The sequence below is a fragment of the Rattus norvegicus genome, chromosome 11 (genome assembly GCF_036323735.1).
Source record: "Rattus norvegicus strain BN/NHsdMcwi chromosome 11, GRCr8, whole genome shotgun sequence".
In the NCBI taxonomy this organism is placed as follows: Eukaryota; Metazoa; Chordata; class Mammalia; order Rodentia; family Muridae; genus Rattus; species Rattus norvegicus.
Genome location: NC_086029.1, coordinates 23,831,092 through 23,851,276, shown reverse-complemented (window position 1 = coordinate 23,851,276; position 20,185 = coordinate 23,831,092). Strand labels below are relative to the sequence as shown.

Below are 20,185 nucleotides of genomic sequence, written 5' to 3'. Positions count from 1 at the left end.
TTGAGTTCAGTTTAGATGTGAGTGTTTGAAAATTTGAATGGCATAAAATTCATCCTAAATGATTATTTTAGACAAGCATAGCACATGTTCTTCTCTTGATAACTGCTACATGTCTTTGATGCAAATATAAAAGAAGAAAATACTAAGGTGTCCAGAAGATAGGAGTAAGTTCTGTATTCCAGGAAAGGATAGTAATTATTTTTCATGTACAAATGTAGGCATATAACATTTTGCATTAAATTCTTATGACTTTTAGGAAAACTGTTTTGCTATAATTTATAACTGTAAATATTTGTATTTATTAAGTCAAAAATTGTTGCGGTAAATACTAAAAAATAACTACAAACCCTTGCTAGCTGGCATCATCAAGCCGTATGGCATTAGCTGGGTAAATTCATAAAAACAATTTAATCACACTTCTATTAATACCTGTTCATAAGAAGCAGGCAAATTGTCAAACAAAGATTTTAACCCAAAATTTCTGTGGATCCCACATTAGAGAAAATATGAACCTCTTGCTGTGGTATATATAAAAATCAACCACAAACCCTCACTAGCCAGTATCGGTGAGCCATATGACCTTAGCGGGGTAATTCATAAAAGTATTTAATCTCATTTTTACTAATACCAATACCAATAAGAAGTAAGCAACTTGTCAAGCTAAGTTTTTAGCCCAAAGTATATCTATCTGTTAAGCTGTCTACCTGGAGCGTCAGACTCTTATTTGTTAATAACTTCTATAATATATGTCTGTATTCACTCTGCCTGGTGTACAGACTTCTATTGTGTAATAACTTTTAGAACTGGCAAATATCACCACTCTCTACTTGGAGTCAGTGACTAATCTTCCCTATCTAAGTTCTGAACCTTGGGTGAAAATCCCCACATGATTTGAATAAACTCTGTACTCTTTCCTTCTAACTATAACAAATTTAATCACATTTCCATTAATACTTAAAAAGCAGGCAGCTTCTAATCTCCAACTGTCTGTGTCCAGTGTATCCTGCACTTTTCACAGCAAGGGACCTACAGCCTGCGATCAGAGTGCCTCTGTGTTTCTTTTGTTTAATGTCCCACACCCACACCCAGCCCTTGTCCCCTCCCCCACGCGCTTGTGACATCACATGATTCAACATGGTGCTGAACTCCTCATCCCAATTCTGTGGCAGGGTTGGTACATCCCACCACTGCACCTTCTCTTGAACTCAATTATGTTGCCACATGAAAGAACACACCACACAATAACCTCTGATCCAATTGATAATATATAATTTGCCCATCTAGACAACATAAAATCCTGTATACACCCATACAAATATGGATAGCAGTCTGTACCTAGGTGCAGAGAAGCATCTTAGCATCTGCTTCCATGTTCTCCCAGCTCCTTCTCCTGTGCAAGTAGACAATTGTCTCTTCAACTTGTCTCAGTTCCTATATTTTCAGACAATATTGGTCGTTCTCAGATTTCTGATGGGGTTCAAACTAGTTATAATCTCATAGCCTACCCAGGCTGTTTAACTTTGAGAATACATATTTAATTAGATAGTTATCAGATAGTACACAGGCTAGCCAGGACATAACATGGATTTTAAGCCTTTGTTAGGCTGGAATAAATAACTAAATGTTCTGTTTAACTGACAACATGATGGAGTAGGTGTTAGGTATATTTTATACTTTTAAATTACAAAATAATAATGGTTGTACTCAGTTTACATTTGAGAGGAAAGTTTATTTTTTTTAATTGGACAGAAAGGGTGGAGTGTAAGCTGATGTCATTATGTAGGTGAAGACAGACAAGATAGAACAATGCCTGTCATTGTACAAGAAGGAAGAATGGGCAGGACAAATATTTTAGAAAGAGAAGAAGAAACCCAAGCAAGGAGAAGGAGCTGGGAGAACATGGCAGCAGATGTTAAGATATATATGTTTATGCACACACATATATGTAAATATATATACATGCATATATTTATAGATATACATATATATATTACCTATACAATTAGGTAATATTTAGCCTTTAATTTTTTAGAAACATATTCAGAAGACAATTAAAAAGTTTACACACCAAGCCCATAAAATGAAAACAGTCATAATCTCTATTCTATTTCATTTACCATTGAAAATATAAATGGATGATTTTGACTAAATCTTCCTATGTATAACCAGTTACACTATCATAATAACAATAACATTTACATTTCTTTCATTAATTCTTTTAATATCTAGTCTATAAAGACTGTTCTTTTTAGTTATTTCAAAGTTGCATAGAATGTGATTTCAATTCTTTTTGAGCTTTCTCTCCCTCTCTTTCCCTGTCCCCTTCCCACTAAGTTTTAAAAGTGCATACTAATGGTGCTTACAAATTGAGTGTTTTGTGTACCAACAAATTAAAAACCCCACTTGCTCTTCAGATTTGGTGCATTTGGCTTTGTGTTGAGGTCTTTGTCTGTCCGTAGTTGAAATTTGTGGGGGATGATAAAGATTAAACCATTTGCATTCTTCTACATTCAGCCATCGAGTTGACCAGCACCATTTGTTGAAAATGCTTTTGTTTCTCCAGGATACATGCTTATCTTCTTTGTCAAAACAGAAGAATCTATAGGTGGGTGGATTTACATCTGGGGCTTCAATTCAATTTCATTGATCAATATGTCGGATTTAGTACCAGTGTCATGGTGTTTTTATATCTATAGCTATGTAATCAGAAACATGAAATCAGAAATGAAGACATGCCTATCAGTTCATGTATTACTTAGGAAAATTTTAGCTATATTGATTTTTTTGGTTTGAGAGAGAGTGTGTGTGTGTGTGTGTGTGTGTGTGTGTGTGTGTGTGTGTTTGCATGTGAAGCTGAAGATTGTTCTTTCAGTTTTTATCAAAAGATATTGTGTAATATTGATGATAATTGCATTTAATCTTTTGATTGGTTTTGATAATTTGACTGTTTTCACTCTATTAATATTACCAATTCATGAGTACTGAAGCTGTTTCTATGTCTTGATAGCTTCACTTGTTTTCTTCAAGTACTTTATTTGCTAAGTTAGAGTTACAAAAGTTTCCCAGTGCAGTTTTGGGGGTCTTTTATTCATTAAATCATATCATATTTAAATATAGATACTTTGATGTTCTTTCCTGTTTGGATTCCCTTGATATCCTTTAATTGTCTTAATACTCTAGCTAAGGCTTTAAGTACTATATTGAACAGCGACAGAGAGAATGGTCATCTTTCTTGTCATACCTGATCTTAGAGAAAATTCTTTGTTTATCTTCATTTAGGTTGATGTTGGCTGTGGGTTTGGTTCTAGTCTTCAACAGTTAATTTGGCAAAACTAATCATAGCATATTTACACTTTAAGTCTGTTAACTCATAATCTTTATTAACCACCTAATACAGATCATGTAAGTATTTCCTTTGTAATTTAATTTGTACTTTTTGTTTAGGACTACAATGCCTAAGCAACATTTGTGCAACTTCAGTTTCAGACCCTAAAGTGCAGAACTAAGAACAAACTTCTCGAGTAAATGCAAAGAAAAAATACGCACAACTCAGCCGAAAAATATGAATATCCCTGCAAGACTATTGTTGGCTACAGAGATAGCTTCTGGCAATTACTTAACTCCATCTCTGGAGGTATATTATTCATAATTTATTTTACAAAAATAGTAGAAGACAAAACCAAATAAAATAAAACTTGTAGTTATTGTTTAAGTATATCAAATTGGGTCATGCAAAATAAGAATAATTTTTTGAACAGTTTCTATGTAGTTAATTATTTTAAAAAATATGCATTTGTAATTAAATGGTGGTGAACGAAGACTATAATAAAACATTAGTAATTTTTGGAGTTTTAAGACAAAGGGGATCATTTCCCTTGTGTGTTGGACAGACATGTGTTTGGCAGCCACCTTGAATTTTTGTCCAGGTCATATTGTAATTAAACCTTATCTGCATTTCATACAGAGAGATAGGAAAGAAAGCCAAATCCCAGTCTGCTGAGGCAGGAGTGCACGCATTGTGAATCTGATACAGTTCATTCTCTCCAATGAACAAATTTCTGGCAGTTTACCAGTTCATGGTAAAAAAAAAAAAAGATTTCCTTTCGGAGGTAAAATTAATTTCTAGTAAAATTGAATAACTTTCCACTAGCAGTTTGGCTTTTGTTAAAATGAATAGCAAATACAAATTTATAAAATGGGCTGCTATATGAAAAGAAAGCAATCAATTTTAACACTATAATATGTATTTTACAGCCAATTTATTTGTTGTTATTAAGTTGTTCATGAGTAAGGTAATTTTCACTAATTTGAAAAATATAAAAAAGATAAAATCACATTATTTAAAATATTTTTATGAAATTGTCTTAGAGGTGACAATGGTGTTATATGTTAGGTTCTGAGAACTTAAAGCATCTTCTTCATATTCAACTTATATAGGTATATAAATATAAGTATATTAGTAAATATAAATAAGGCATAGTGTTTATTAAATCTGTTGTATATTTTGGCTAGAGAGAAAATATTTTATCATGATAGGAGGTTTGGCGAAAGTATCTTTTAATTGCTATGTATTTTAGTGATTGACAAATACAATGATAATTATTGAATTCATTTATATGGATAATATGCAGGAAAATGTGTTATTAATGGTACCAGTTCATCATCATGTTATGGTGATAGTAATAAAATTATTTATGTTTGATTATTGTAACTAAATACAAAGGGTTTTTTTCTTGCATTTACGTTCATGGATGGACAATTTTCAAAATAAAAAGGAATGTAACACACATTTAAAAATTGTAAGACCTGGGGCATAATGGTTTTACTATGATAATGAAGATGGAGACAAAAGAGAAATTGCATGTTACTAACTAAATTAAATCTTTATAGGGTCAAAGTCAAAGGAATGAATACACACACACACACACACAAACACTCACACATACACAAATATATATACATGTAAAGCAATGTGCTAGTATGTTTCATTGTTTGCTCATTTATACATGTGAACCATATAATGTCTTAAGTTATTCTTTTGCTTAATATTTAACTTGGAGCAATATTTTAAGAACTTAGACATATGTCTTTTTCTTCTCCAAAACCATGTACAATGACTAGTTAAATTACTTTAATTATAGAAATTGTTGATTTAAAAAAAAACATTTGTCAGGCAATTTACATAGAACCATTTAGCAGAATCACTTAATGCTAATAAAATTATTTAATTATAAGTAAAATATTTACGAAAGTAATTTAACAGATTCCCTAATTACATATTCAGAGAACATAAAGCCTTTAGTACAATTATTTTACTACGATCATTTTAAAACATGAAATAAAGGTTTGTTTTTCATACATAATCTACATTTTGATAATGTGTGACTTGCATATGATTAGTTCTGATAATAATAGCTAAAAATATTTTATTTTCCCTGGTAGATATATATTTTTGTCTAACTTCCATCCTGATTTTCATAGTATCCTGACTTTTGCCCATATCTTCACCAACATTTTTGTTTGAAATATTTTTCCAATCTAATAATTAATTAATATTGCATCAATTAAATTATTTATTCATTTTACATAAAAGCCCCCTGTTCTATCTTCCCAGATACACCCTCACAAACCCCTATCCCCATTACTTCCTCCTCTTCTCTTTAGAGAAGGGGAAGCCCTAGTGAGTACCAACCCACCCTGGCAGAAGTCACAGTAGGAGTATCTGCTTATTAATTTTTAAAGAAAAACTAGTAATTATAGAATATATTCTTTTGTAAAATGTAATACCATTTTATTTCAATAAGTCTTAATAATATCTTGATATTTTATATTTAGAGAAACAAAGAAGATAAAATTTCAGAGAGCCCCTATAACATATCCCAGTTTTGGGGTTTTTGCTTGTTTGGTTTGGGGTGTGTGTGTGTGTGCGTGTGTGTGTATGTGTGTGTGTGTGTGTGTGTGTGTGAGAGAGAGAGAGAGAGAGATCTTTTGTGTTTTATTCAATTTACATCCTGTTCACTGCCCCCTCCCAGTCACCCCTCTTGCAATTATCATCCATTCCCCATCTCCCCAACCCTTTTCCTCTAGTAGCCCCCACCCTGGTACATCAAGTCTTTGCTAGACTAAGCATATCTTTTCCTACTGAGGCCAGACAAGGAAAACCAGCTAGAATATACCCCACATACAGACAACAGCTTTTGAGATAGCCTGGCTCCAGTTGTTTGGAAGGGAAAGTCCAGCCTGCATGTGTGCTCTTTGGTTGGTGGTTCATACTCTGAGAGACCAAAGAATCCAGGTTAGTTGACTCTGTTGGTCTTCTTGTGGAGTTCCTATCTCCTTCAGGGCTCACAATCCTTCCCCTTATTCTTCCATAAGAATCTCTAAGCTCCACCTACTGTTTGGCTGTTGGTGTCTGTATTTAAATCAGCGTTGGGTAGAGGATCTCAGAGTTCAGCCATGCTAGACTTCTGTCTGCAAGAACAACAGAACATCATAGTGTCAGTGATTGGTCCTTGCCCCGTGGGATTTGTCTCCAGTTGGGCGCATTATTGGTTAGCCATTCCCTTAGTCTCTGCTCATCCCCAGTGCCGTGCCTGCATTTCTTATAGTCAGAATAGATTTTGGGTCAAAAGTCTTGTGGGTTGGTTTGTGTTTCTATTGCTTCCACTGGTGTTTCTCACTTGCTACAGGATGTAGCTTCCTCAGTTTCCATAACCCCAACACTGTGAGTCACAGCTAAGTTCATTCTCCTTGATTCTTGAGTACCTCAGTTATCCCAGGTCCTTATACTGCAGATGTCCACCATCTCCCAACACCAGTTAGTTGCAGATTTCCATTAATTCTCATGGCCATCTGCCCACCTCTCCTGTCCCTCCCCATACTTGAATCTCACCTCTTCCCTCCCAATCCCCTCTCTAACCCAATTCCCTCTCTCCATCTCCATCTCATGGATACTTTATTCCCCCTTTTAAAGGAGATTCAAGCACCATCTCTTGTGCTTTCCTTCTTGTATAGTGTCCTTGGGTGTGTGGAGTGTAGCACGGGTATCCTGTATTTTATGGCTAGTACCCACTTGTAAGTGAGTAGATACATGACATTTCCCTTTGGGACCGAGTTGCCTCACTCAGGATATCCTCAAGTACCGTCCATTTGCCTGCAAAATGCGTGATGTCTTTGTAGTTAGTAGCTGAGTAGTATCCCACTGTGTAGATATACCACATTTTCTCCATCCATTCTTCAGTTGACAGACATCTAAGTTGTTTCCAGTTTCTGACTATTATGAATAAATCTGCTATGAAAATAGTTGAGCAAGTGTCTTTGTGGGATAGTGGAGCATTTTTTGGGTATATGCTCAGGAGCAGTATAACTGACCCTTCAGGTAGACTTTTTCCCAGTTTTCTATATTTGGGAAATATCCATTGACAAATATTTTACATATATTCTCAAAATAACTTAAACATACTGAATCATAGGTAAACACAGATATAGTCATCAGATACACACTAAAGGATGTATATTCACACATCATTAAGAAAATTAGCAAATGTGATATACAAGTTGTCAGACTCAGCATGAAGTTACTTATGCCAAATGTAGTCAAAATTTTAAATACATTCTGATGATTGTGGTGGAAGAGCTTTTTATCTGTTGATCTTACAGCAAGAGTGTAGAAAGATTCTTCTATGAGCAAATGTTTCCAAAAGGATCCAAGCCTATTACACAAAATGAGGTTCAAAGAAATCTGACCCACAGCTGTGTACACAAACTTGAACTGATGGTGTTGTATGGATAACTGTATAGTTCCTGGAAAATTATAATCTCAGCACTCAACACCAGACAGAAGTATTTATACGTTGGGCCCTACCTTGGTGTTTCCCTTCCCCCTCGCTGAGCCTTTTAGCCTGCTATAGCAAGGAGTTGTTTACACCCTTGGCAGCTGCTCTTAGCCCCTGATTTGGGGCCTAGATCTTCCATGGCACCCTCCTCCCCACCGAGCCTGCCAGCTTGTTGTTAATAAGTTGTTTATGCCCCTGATTGGTCTGGGGACTTTCCACCACACAGACTTTTCCTGTTTTTCTGGTTGGGGATTTTCACTTGCCTTGTTGTTTTCCACGGCTTTTGCCTCAGATATATAAGGAGATCTCAGTAAAGCCTTGGTGGCACTCACTAAAAACGGGTGACCCATGTACGTGTTTTCTTTCAATCCTGCAGACCTATGCCCAATATGCACACACTGGCGGCGCAGGTGCCGACATCTGGAGGTTCCCCTGAGATCGGGAAAGAGAGGACAAACTGATGGGATCGTTCCAAAAGGCTGGCCGGCAAGGAAGCAGAATATTTTGGGGACAAGCGACGACCATGGGGCAAAACTGGAAGTGAGTAGTGCTACAAAGGTTTTGCCTTAGCCATGGGAACAAGTTCCTCATTATTGGTCATAGATCAGCTTGTAAGTTTATTCAAACAAGAAGGTACTGGTATTAAGGTAAAGATAGCCCAAGATTTTGTTAAAACTATAGAACAAGTCAGTCATTGTTTTATAGCTAGTGGCGGTTTGAATATTCTGGATTGGAAACAGGTTAAAAGGGACAAGGTGATATTGGTAAAATGTTTTTGTGTATGTGTTCTTTTAGTGTTATGCTAACATCCAGAGAAGCAAAGTCAATTCTCATAGATGCTTTTAGTCTTTGAACCCTGACTAGAGACAGTTTATATCCTAGACGAGAGAGAGAATGAGGTTGAGAAAAACAGTCCTTCTGGACTCTCCACAGATTCTTTGGCAAAAGAAGGAAATGAGCTTTTTTGGAGCTCTCCTGGGGACAGAAGGAGGTGGGAGATGTCTTGCCTCCTTGCTAGTTCCTATTGGAGAAGTGCTTATTTCTGGATCTGGGTCCTTTAGGTAGGATATCTGGGTCCCTTTGGTGGGACGCCATCTGGTTTTTTCCCTGTATGTCTATTGTCTGTCCTTGGTGCACCAAGCTGTCCATATATGTCAATTTATGTCTTGGTTTTGCTTCTCATTGCTTGAATGTTTTGTGTTTCATGTTTAAAAAAATGGTTAACACTTTAAATGCTGGTTGATTCACCCATTGATGTAGTTTTAACTCCTTTCAAGAAAGGAACAAATAAATAAAAAGCAGTTTCAATTGGATTTTGGAGCCCTACATCTGTAGCTAGGAGCCTAAGTCTGCTGGGCAAGCTCCCCAGGGGGCTGGCTAAATGTTTACACTAGCAGATCCTAAAGGGTTAGGAGCTTCACAGCTTCTATGGTAATGGAACTGATGGCTATTTCTCTTAGAAAAAATCTTTGACTGTGATTATTGGACTCAACAGGTGACAAGGTGTTTCTCTTAAAACTACAAGTAGAAAAAGTAAAAATGGTGATTGATTTAAATATTAAAGATATGTGTAGCCACTTCATTTTTTGTTTCTGATTGGTTTTAAATGTATAATATGCTCTACATGTCTTGGTTACTGGCTTTTAAGTTATTGGGTATGTTTAAAAATTTGTAACATTGGTAACATAAATTGGCTTAAACTTCATAATTCAGATGGAGTAATTTTAAACAGCACGTGGCATGAGACAACCCAGGGAAACAGGTCTAAATTAGAATAATATTTTAGTATAATTGTTATCCTAGAAACCACACTTAGAAAGGAATTTAGGGCCATGTCTCTTAGTTGAGGAATTAGAGTCTGCACCATCGTTCGTTCACATGCAAGAATTGGCAGTCAAATTTTAAAGCATGAGGAATGAACTTGGTGTTTTGGAGAGACTGGATTTTGGAGAATAGATGGTTTGTTGGAGGTTGAGTTTTGCTTTCCAAAGTTATGGTTGTACTCTGGTATTAAAAGGGAAACTTAAAGATTGTGGTTAAAGATTGCCAGTGTAACATTGGCTATAGTTTACAGTTTGATCACAGACAGGCTCAAGATTCTAACTTACACATATTTGTAATTAAGAAAAAAATCAAACAGGTGGAGATTGTTAACAGCATTTACGAAAGGTTGATGTGGCTATGGAACTTATAAGAGCATTACAGCCTGTTTGCTCACTCCAACTGCTATTTCAAGAAACACATATACAATTATTATAAATTTAGAAGATTGTTTTTATGCTCTTTCTTTACATCCTGGTGATTGTGAAAGATTTTCATTTAGTGAGCTTGTTTGTGATTTTGGAGAGCCCATGAAGTGATACCATTAGAAAGTTTTACCTCGAGGAATCACTTTTGACCCTACATTATGTAAATTTTTTGTCACTGCTTCAATACGAGAAGCTAAGACTTTGAATCTTTCAGTGTATATTATTCATTATATAGACATTTTAATTTTACTACAAACCTTTACTCTTACAACATGCTTTAAATTTTGGGGAGTAGCTGCTGCTCCAGAAAAGATTCAATATTTCTTTTCAATATTTGAGACATTGGTCAACTAAGAAGAGAGAAAAAATTTTCTAAAACCTGTGCCATGCGTGTTGGCACCCCTTTTCCTTTTTGGTTCGGAATGGGACTAAGGCAGTGTCAAGGGAGGAGATTCTCAATTGTTCTTCCAGGTCCTGTCCTACCGACCAGTTGCTGGGAACAAGAAGATTTTACATGGATTGTTCGAGTTCCTGGTGTAATCCCCATACCTCTGGATGAAGGCTGATTCCCACTGGTACTCTACAGGCATAAAAGAGACTTTGGAATTACTGCGACAGTCATTACTACCATCACCATTTCAGCCACTGCTGCTGCAGTGGCCTGTGTGGCCATTTTTCAGTCAGCAGCTGTTGTTGGGACTGTGGGACTATGGATACATTCTAGAGAAGTCTCCACAGCATTGACTGTGCAGAATAGTGTTAATATTCAGATTCAGTTGGTCATTCTTGATCTCAACAAACAAACTGTTCTAAATTGGACTTCCTCTGGAAAACCCATGTTATATCTTGTTCTACCTTTTATCATTCTATGTGTATAACCCCTGTTAAGGTCCTTAATAGCAACAAGGCTGTTGGAGATGAATGCTTATCTTGATTGCTTGCTCTTAGAAGCTGCTCTTGGGCTGTTTTAAAGTACCAACAGATCCGGTCCTAGGCTGAAAGCAAACAGGTTTGGTTTTCATTGGCCGGGAAAATCCATCGGCCCAAATTAGGCTCAGTTTGTAGGACAAGTAGTTAGCCAAAGACGGACAACCTTCTGGGACCATACTCGCCTAAGACAAAAATCCTGAAGCTGGCAGGATTTTCAGAGATGGGAAAGAGTTTTAGAAACCCAGATTGATCCTAAGAGAGGCACTACTTAAAATAAATAAATAAATAAAAGAGGGGGAATTGTTGGGCCCTACCTTGGTGTTTCCCTTCCCTCTCGCTGAACCTTGTTGTTTTCCACGGCTTTTGCCTTGGGTATATAAGGAGATCTCAGTAAAGCCTTGGTGGCACTTGCTGAAAACGGGTGACCCGTGTACGTGTTTTCTTTCAATTCTGCAGACCTACGCCCGATATTCACACACTGGCGGCGCAGGCGCCGACACTTATGAACTATTTGTAATTACATATACTCAGAATATAAATAATTCAAGATTAAACATCACAAGCCATTTGGGGTGGGGGCTACCTGATGTGTTATATGAGATAAATTGGTTTAACAGCATAAAAACTTTGCTCTCATGCTAAACTACACTGACATTATCCATGTAACTTTACAGATGTACCTTTTGCCTCAACAATTTTAAATTCCACATATTCTACTAAAATATATTGTCCCCCTGTCTATCATTATTCTTATGAAATTGCTTTCTTGATTTTAAAAGTTTTACACTGATCACTGTACAATTCCAGGACAATTATAATCTCGCCACTAAACGTGATACAACAGCACTTACCAAACATTTGTAGTAATATACTCAGAATATAATTAATTTAGACACAATCATCACAAGCCATTAATGCTTTGGGCTTACCTGAAGTCTCATGTGAAATGAATTGACTTAACAGCATAATAACAAATTTGTTCTCATGCTAAAGGACGGTGACAATGCACACGTAGCTTTAGAAATGTACGTTACTGAGTTTAGTGTTGATGTGTTTTTGAGGAATCATCAATCACATTTGCATGTGTGCTGTTTTTCTTTCTCCATCAGGGAAGAATTCCTTCATCGTTTTGTTATCAGAACACCACACTGACTAGGTCATTGTTTAGACATAAAGATGTATCAAAATTATTAGCATGTTTGTCTTGGACCTCTGTATTTTGCTTTAACCATTAAGAATAGTTGGTGGATGATAATGTATGGCATCCTGGGATGACTTCTCTACCCCTTTGCTCTTTGACTTTCTCTCTTGTAGCATTTCACATGTGGAGCTCCTGTGATTAATATTTTATGCTGGCGTTCTTACGGACAGCGTGATACAGTGAGTGCCATTCAAGTCTCCAATAGCTCAGCTGCCACAGAGAGGTAACTAATAGCTAAAGCTACACATCCTGTGGCTCTGGGAGGTCTCCTATGAGGAAGAAACAGACAATATCTTGTCACATCATAAATTTATAAGGAGTTAATTAAAGGCCTCCTTTTGCATCTCAAACACATCCAGAGTCCCCTATCACAAGAAATGATTTCCATTTAATTACCAGAGGCTTGTAAAAATTTGCAGCTCAAAGTGTATTTTAATGTCAAGTAGAATATCAGTACAAATGCAAACCTGTTTCTGGAATACACCCAAATCACATAGCGCGTCTCACCACTGTGTTCATGCATTTTAAAATTAGTTATGTGTAGACTGAGATGCATGGTTTGATTTTTTTTTAAACATGAAACTATCATAATCATTTATGATGTCTTAGGCTGAACAAAAGAACACATGTTGATTTATTTTATTGTATTTAAAGTTGCCAGATTGAATATTTATTATATTTTGCTTGTTTCTATCCCACATATTGTTCTAAACAAACCCGTTCTATACATTGTTTTGCCTCTGGGATGTTGACCAATTTTAAAGAACTCTAGAAATGCCATCTTACAAGTGATTTGGTTTATATTGTGAATTTTCCAACATTCTGAATGTAAGAAACATGATAAAGATCAGATTTTAACAAGGTTCAAGGGAAATTGGGGGGATGAGTTTAAAAATCAGTTTAGATTAATCTAGAAGAAATTTACCCTAAAGGCGTACTTGATTATTTCTGTTAGATGACCTATTTGGGCTAATGTATAATAGATAATAAGTTTAGGTGCTCTTTTCTGAAGCCCTGAAGCTGTTTCTGCAGATCTCAATAGATTATAATTTTTCTGTTGAAAAGGAAGTACTCAAAATTACACTAAGTAACCATGAAGAGTGGTATTTGTATTCCAAACAGTTTTCAGTAACTCACAGTTGATGATTCAGAAGCATTTTTTTAAGTTGTGAATCTCTGTTAGTAGATACGATTTAGCACAAAAGGAACTTTTATTCCTACCTAGTTTAATTTGTTTATTCATTTTTATGGTGACTAGATATGGGCTCTAGAAATGCATATTTGCTTTATAAAAAGTCTCATAAGTTACGTTTACTTGGATCTTTTTTGTTTTAAAGTAATTTAAACATCAGAAAAGGATGTTTAGTTTTAGACCAGCATATTAGCAACATGAGGGGTTTTCCTGGTTTCAGTTGTTTTATGAGTTTACTGAGAAAAGAGTCACATTTGGAGATGGAAAACCTAAACAATGCTCCTTCTTTGAAGTATGTTTGTGTTTTATATACATTTATATTTTTCTTCAATACTGTTTGTAGGAATTGAAGGCCAAGGGGCTTTAAAATTAAAAGAAAAAAATGGAACAAGAAGACTGTGCATGGAATTTGTTTCTAGCCAAAGTTATGGGAAAGACAAGCCTTCTGAAGCAATGATAATGTAGAGGTATCCAGAGAGATTCATGATAACTTACCCAGTGTGCAGGGATGGTCTGGTATTCTGGGCATGTTTTACTATATATTTCCCATAAACTTATAAATTATCAAGGTCTACTTTAACAAATTAATTTTGTATTCTCATTTTGGAAAGGCTCAATTCTGTTGGAAAGGAAGAAATTTTATGAGATAATGCATAATTAACGTTGGGCAGGTAGCTGTGTGTGCAATTGCTTTAGCTGTTGCATATCAAAGTACGAAAGCTTAACTTGGTAAAGAAAACTCTTCCTGGGTCTGATTCCTCCCGTTTTATCGTGGTTTCATACAACTCATTTTAGGTGGGTTTGTCACAAACTGAACTGCTGTACTTTATCATGATTAGGATTCTGTTTAATTGGTCAGATGAGAGTGGAGGGAAAATGATGGGTGGTGAAATTACTGACTTATGGCTTCGGTAACTCATTTTAAATCCTTTGCAATTTGCCTAAGGCTGTCCTTAATTACATTCATTTACCAAGTACTGTTTCTTTCCTAGTACCTACTTTACTAATTGCGTTTGTATCTGCTGTATATGGCCACTAGATCCTACAGTTTGAAAAGAACTGAACAAGTACCAGATACCATAATGTATGTCACATATTTTGATCACGTACTCGTTTTAATATTCTTATGACGCAGGAGTATTAGTTTGGCAGAAGGGAAATTTAGGAAATTTGGTTACTATTCATTGTAGTAGACCTCATTAACCCTGTATGTTAGATTCCTAACCAGCCATAATCTACATACATGACTCAAAGTACCCCATGCTCACTCTGCCATAGTATGTGTGTATGAATTGAAGTGCTAAGTACATATATAGAGTCATTTTTCTGACTGTAGACTATGAGAATACATATCATAAAATACCTTGTAGATAACACATTTTAAACAAAAAATTTCATACATATTTTAGTACCTTTTGCACATAGTCTGAAGGTAATGTTTTCTAAACATTTGTGCTGTCTCTGATGAGCCTAAGCTATCAGTGGTGGAAATTTTCACTTCTTCTTTCAAGTGAAAACTTAGAATTTTTCAGTTTTTGGAGCATTCCCAATTTCAGATTTCTACATTAGAAACCTTACTTTTAAGAAATAATTCAGGGAATTTTTATGAGGAAGCAGATGCTATCTAAGGGTCAGATGAACATTTGCCAAATATGTGTCAGCTAATTAAAGAGGGAACACAATTTAAATTCCCTTGGGACTCTGAATCACATTTTAATACCGTTCTAAAGAATTAACTCTTTAATGAACACCATATTACTAGAAACTTGTTAAATAAAATCTATTATTTCTACTTCACATGTAGTCATTCTATAATATAACCCAGAATTACATTTAGTAGAAAATAGAAAAATGTGGAAGCAAAGAAAACAAAACAAAGTAAACAATTCTGTAAGGACAGCCAGGCACACATGCTCTGTGCTATGGGATTTGCATTAGCGAGGTTTAGACCTGTGGCTAGTCGTTTCCTAGGAATATGTCAGTCTAGTGTGTGGTATTGGATTAAAAAGGGAAATCTGTCCTTATTTTGTGTGCTTATGAAGGAATATGGCAGAAACACTTTCCTTAGATACTGTTGCCTCTCAGACTAGCCTCTGATCTTATCCTGACAGGAATCAGAGACCTGCCCCTCTCTAATGTCATGCCTATATCTCTTGCACCTTTTCTTGTTTATTGAAGTCCACATAGCTTTGATCATGGCTACTGAGACCTGCTACCTTATCCTCCCTTCGCCTCTGGTAGCCTTAAACCATTGCTGAGAAGAATTAATGATCCTTACATTTTGCACACGCAATATAAATCCAGGTTTCTCCAGACTTTGAGGCTGGTGCTGAGTTCCTGTTATTGACTAAGAAGACTGGTACCTGCCACCCCCCACCCCCAGTGTAGGGGAATGTCAGGGCAGGGAGGCGGGAAGGGGGTGGTTGGTGAGGGGGGAACACCGTTATAGAAGGGGGTGGGTAATGGGATAGAGGGCTTATGGAAGAGAAACTGGGAAAGGAAATAACCTTTGGAATGTAAGTAAAACATATCCAATAAAAGTTAATTAAATTTAATAAAAAGCCATAACTCTAAAGGGCTCCAAATGGCTCTTCTGAAAATCTAGACAGGCAAAAAGAGAGGGCAAATGTAAGAACTGTTCAGAAAAGTATTGTTATTTGGGGGGGGGGGCGCGGAGAACCTTAGTTATTAGCTCCCACCTAAGTGGCTGCCTTTCAGATTGAATACTGTTTGCCCCAAACTCTCAGAAAGGATTTTCTCTCTAAATGGATGTTTTTCAGATGAATTATATAAACATCCTGAAAATGATATCACATTTAGAGCAGAGTGGACAATAAAAGCCTTCCTAGAGCTTTTTTGCAAGTGGCAAAAATGAGCATCTAGAGATGTAGAAGGAAGTATAGGTCAAGTGAAGAAGATTCTGAATAAAAGAATTTAACAGCCTCTGGAAACTCCTGATAAGTTTCTTCTAGGATTTTTTTCTCCAATTAAGCAGGTTTCCATTACAGCACAACTTCAAATTCTAACTCAGGAGAGTGCTAACAAACAAACAAACAAACAAACAAACAAAATAAGCCACTAAGTTTGGGGCCATTAAATATGACAGCACCATAAATCTACCACGGCTGCCATCCCTTCCTTAATTCCCTGGGGTTTTTATAAAAATCTCATAGGCATGAAGGCACATCCAAAATAAACTACCTGCCCTTAAGCCACTGACTCAAGTCTTATAACAGGCCCAGATTTGGTCTGATTCGTGATTCAGTTTTCTACAATATAATCAGTTCTTGAAATGACTGAAATTGAGTCCCGACAAGAAGCCACACTGTGTACACATCTGGCTTGATATTATGAACTTTGTGGACTGGATGATCTTTAGACTCATCATTTAAAGAACTAAATCCACTGTTTCAACACAGCTTTTTGTACACTTGTCCTCATATTTCTGAGAAGCAAGTTAGAATGACAGTAGTGGAAGTTAGGCTTGAGGTTTTGGCTGCACCAAGATCAGCCTTAGCCAACTCTGCTGCTTTGGACTTTGCTTTAGAATAATAATTATTGTTGACTTGAAAAAGGTCCAGGAAGTGCTCCATCAAGTGCCAAGAAAAAGAAATTTATTTTTAGGTTTGTTCTGTAAAATCTATTCTCCTAAATGAGGGTAATTTTATTTGCTTTAATGTATTTATTTTCTTTTTGCTGAAGCAATTTCATGATATATCAAAAAATTCCAATTATATAGGATAAAAACTTCTAACAGAGATGTATTCCCTTCCTTCTTAGTTATTTAAATGCATTAAAGTAAATGTTCATTAACTCTGGTCATTCAAGCATGTGCCTGCTTCTCAAGTGTATTATAACTGCTGTTTTCCCTAGAAAAGAATAATATATTCCTCCTAAATTGTAAGATATAACAAACTTCTAACATGTAATTTAGAGATTTATTGAAAACATAAGACACAACTAATTTAATTAGGAGTTTTGTTTCACACTGAGATCTCTCACGAATCCTTTGTGAGTGAATCAAGACTTATTGTATTGAACATTGCTTTCATTTATTAAGCATTTCACTTGCTATTAGCAGGTCTTCTGTCTCCAGGTGACCACTAGGTAGAATAATGAATAGAGCAGGTTAAACTGCACAAACGGACCTACGCTTTGGAATAAGCACTACCTTCCCAGTATCAGAGGGAAAGATTTTCTATTTCTAGTTCTTGTTTATTTTTGTTTTGTCATAAATGTTACCCAAAGAGTTTATTTTCTTCTGTTTGATGGCAAGATATGACTATTTAAAAATTATATCTTACATACTTTATTTAAATTAAAATATAAGTACATCACTTATTTATTTTCTCCCTTTCAATACTATCCACCTCCCTCCAAATTCTCCCACTCTCACCACCCTTACTTTCTCTCAAATTTACTATCTCTCATTATTATTGTTACATATACATATATATCTTTATTACTGTTAATACATAAATGTGTAATACTTTAATACGTACATATAATTTACCCAAATATTTTAATTAATTCGCTGAGAATTATATACAACTCACTGATCATATTACCTCCTCCATTTTCCCATATTAACTCTCTATCTGTATCAACCCATCTACCTCTATTAATGTACTATCCACTTAACTGTGGGCTGTGTTCTTATTTATTTTCTTCAGAGAGTCCAATTTGTGTTCACCAGCACAAGCAGGGCCTTCAGCCGATGGTAATATTTTGTGCCCATACTCATTCTATCTCCCATGCTGGGATTTTTGCCTGGCAAGATTTTGTATGTGTAACTGCCTTGTTTGGTCGAGAAAACATCATTTCCTTGGAGTTTTCTACCCCCGCTGGCTCTTATAATCTTTGTGTCTTGTAATCTATGAGAGCCACAAGACTGAAGAGGAGGGGTGAGTCATATCTAATGTCCCATTTATGACTGAACACTCCATAGTCTCTTTTTTTTTCCATGACCAAGGAAACTCTTTTTTTATTATTTTATTTAATACTTAATAATAATTCTTTGGTTTCCGGGCAAACATCCCCCTCCCCCCTCCCCTTCCTTATGGGTGTTCCCCTCCCAACCCTCCCCCCATTGCCGCCCTCCCCACAACAGTCTAGTTCACTGGGGGTTCAGTCTTAGCAGGACCCAGTGCTTCCCCTTCCACTGGTGCTCTTACTAGGATATTCATTGCTACCTATGAGGTCAGAGTCCAGGGTCAGTCCATGTATAGTCTTTAGGTAGTGGCTTAGTCCCTGGAAGCTCTGGTTGCTTGGCATTGTTGTACATATGGGGTCTCGAGCCCCTTCAAGCTCTTCTAGTTCTTTCTCTGATTCCTTCAACGGAGGTCCTATTCTCAGTTCAGTGGTTTGCTGCTGGCATTCGCCTCTGTATTTGCTGTATTCTGGCTGTGTCTCTCAGGAGAGATCTACATCCGGCTCCTGTCGGTCTGCACTTCTTTGCTTCATCCATCTTGTCTAATTGGGTGGCTGTATATATATGGGCCACATGTGGGGCGGGCTCTGAATGGGTGTTCCTTCAGTCTCTGGGTTTTTTTTTTTTTTTTTTTGGTTCTTTTTTTCGGAGCTTGGAGACCGAACCCAGAGCCTTGCGCTTCCTAGGTAAGCGCTCTACCACTGAGCTAAATCCCCAGCCCCTCAGTCTCTGTTTTAATCTTTGCCTCTCTCTTCCCTGCCAAGGGTATTCTTGTTCCCCTTTTAGAGAAGGAGTGAAGCATTCACATTTTGATCATCCGTCTTGAGTTTCATTTGTTCTAGGCATCTAGGGTAATTCAAGCATTTGGGCTAATAGCCACTTATCAGTGAGTACATACCATGTATGTCTTTCTGTGATTTGGTTAGCTCACTCAGGATGATACTTTCCAGTTCCAACCATTTGCCTACGAATTTCATAAAGCCGTTGTTTTTGATAGCTGAGTAATATTCCATTGTGTAGATGTACCACATTTTCTGTATCCATTCCTCTGTTGAAGGGCATCTGGGTTCTTTCCAGCTTCTGGCTATTATAAATAAGGCTGCGATGAACATAGTGGAGCACGTGTCTTTTTTATATGTTGGGGCATCTTTTGGGTATATGCCCAAGAGAGGTATAGCTGGATCCTCAGGCAGTTCAATGTCCAATTTTCTGAGGAACCTCCAGACTGATTTCCAGAATGGTTGTACCAGTTTGCAATCCCACCAACAATGGAGGAGTGTTCCTCTTTCTCCACATCCTCGTCAGCATCTGCTGTCACCTGAGTTTTTGATCTTAGCCATTCTCACTGGTGTGAGGTGAAATCTCAGGGTTGTTTTGATTTGCATTTCCCTTATGACTAAAGATGTTGAACATTTCTTTAGGTGTTTCTCAGCCATTAGGCATTCCTCAGCTGTGAATTCTTTGTTTAGCTCTGAACCCCATTTTTAATAGGGTTATTTGTTTCCCTGCGGTCTAACTTCTTGAGTTCTTTGTATATTTTGGATATAAGGCCTCTATCTGTTGTAGGATTGGTAAAGATCTTTTCCCAATCTGTTGGTTGCCGATTTGTCCTAACCACAGTGTCCTTTGCCTTACAGAAGCTTTGCAGTTTTATGAGATCCCATTTGTCGATTCTTGATCTTAGTGCATAAGCCATTGGTGTTTTGTTCAGGAAATTTTTTCCAATGCCCATGTGTTCCAGATGTTTCCCTAGTTTTTCTTCTATTAGTTTGAGTGTATCAGGTTTGATGTGGAGGTCCTTGATCCACTTGGACTTAAGCTTTGTACAGGGTGATAAGCACACTCCAT

The 20,185-nt window shown here is 36.6% G+C and overlaps 1 long non-coding RNA gene across 3 annotated transcripts in view; it reads left to right on the top strand.

The window, feature by feature from the left end:
• The window catches only part of LOC134480949 (uncharacterized), a 47,573-nt gene extending 36,137 nt beyond the window's left edge, over window positions 1–11,436 (top strand). Inside the window, exons 2-4 of one of the 3 annotated variants that reach the window (XR_010055997.1) lie at window positions 3,445–3,634; window positions 8,212–8,375; window positions 10,556–11,436. This is a non-coding gene — a long non-coding RNA (uncharacterized LOC134480949). Of the gene's footprint in view, window positions 1–3,444; window positions 3,635–8,211 lie in introns of all 3 variants that reach the window. The other 2 variants (XR_010055998.1, XR_010055996.1) reach the window with 2 other exon arrangements.
• Window positions 11,437–20,185: the final 8,749 nt, after the last annotated feature.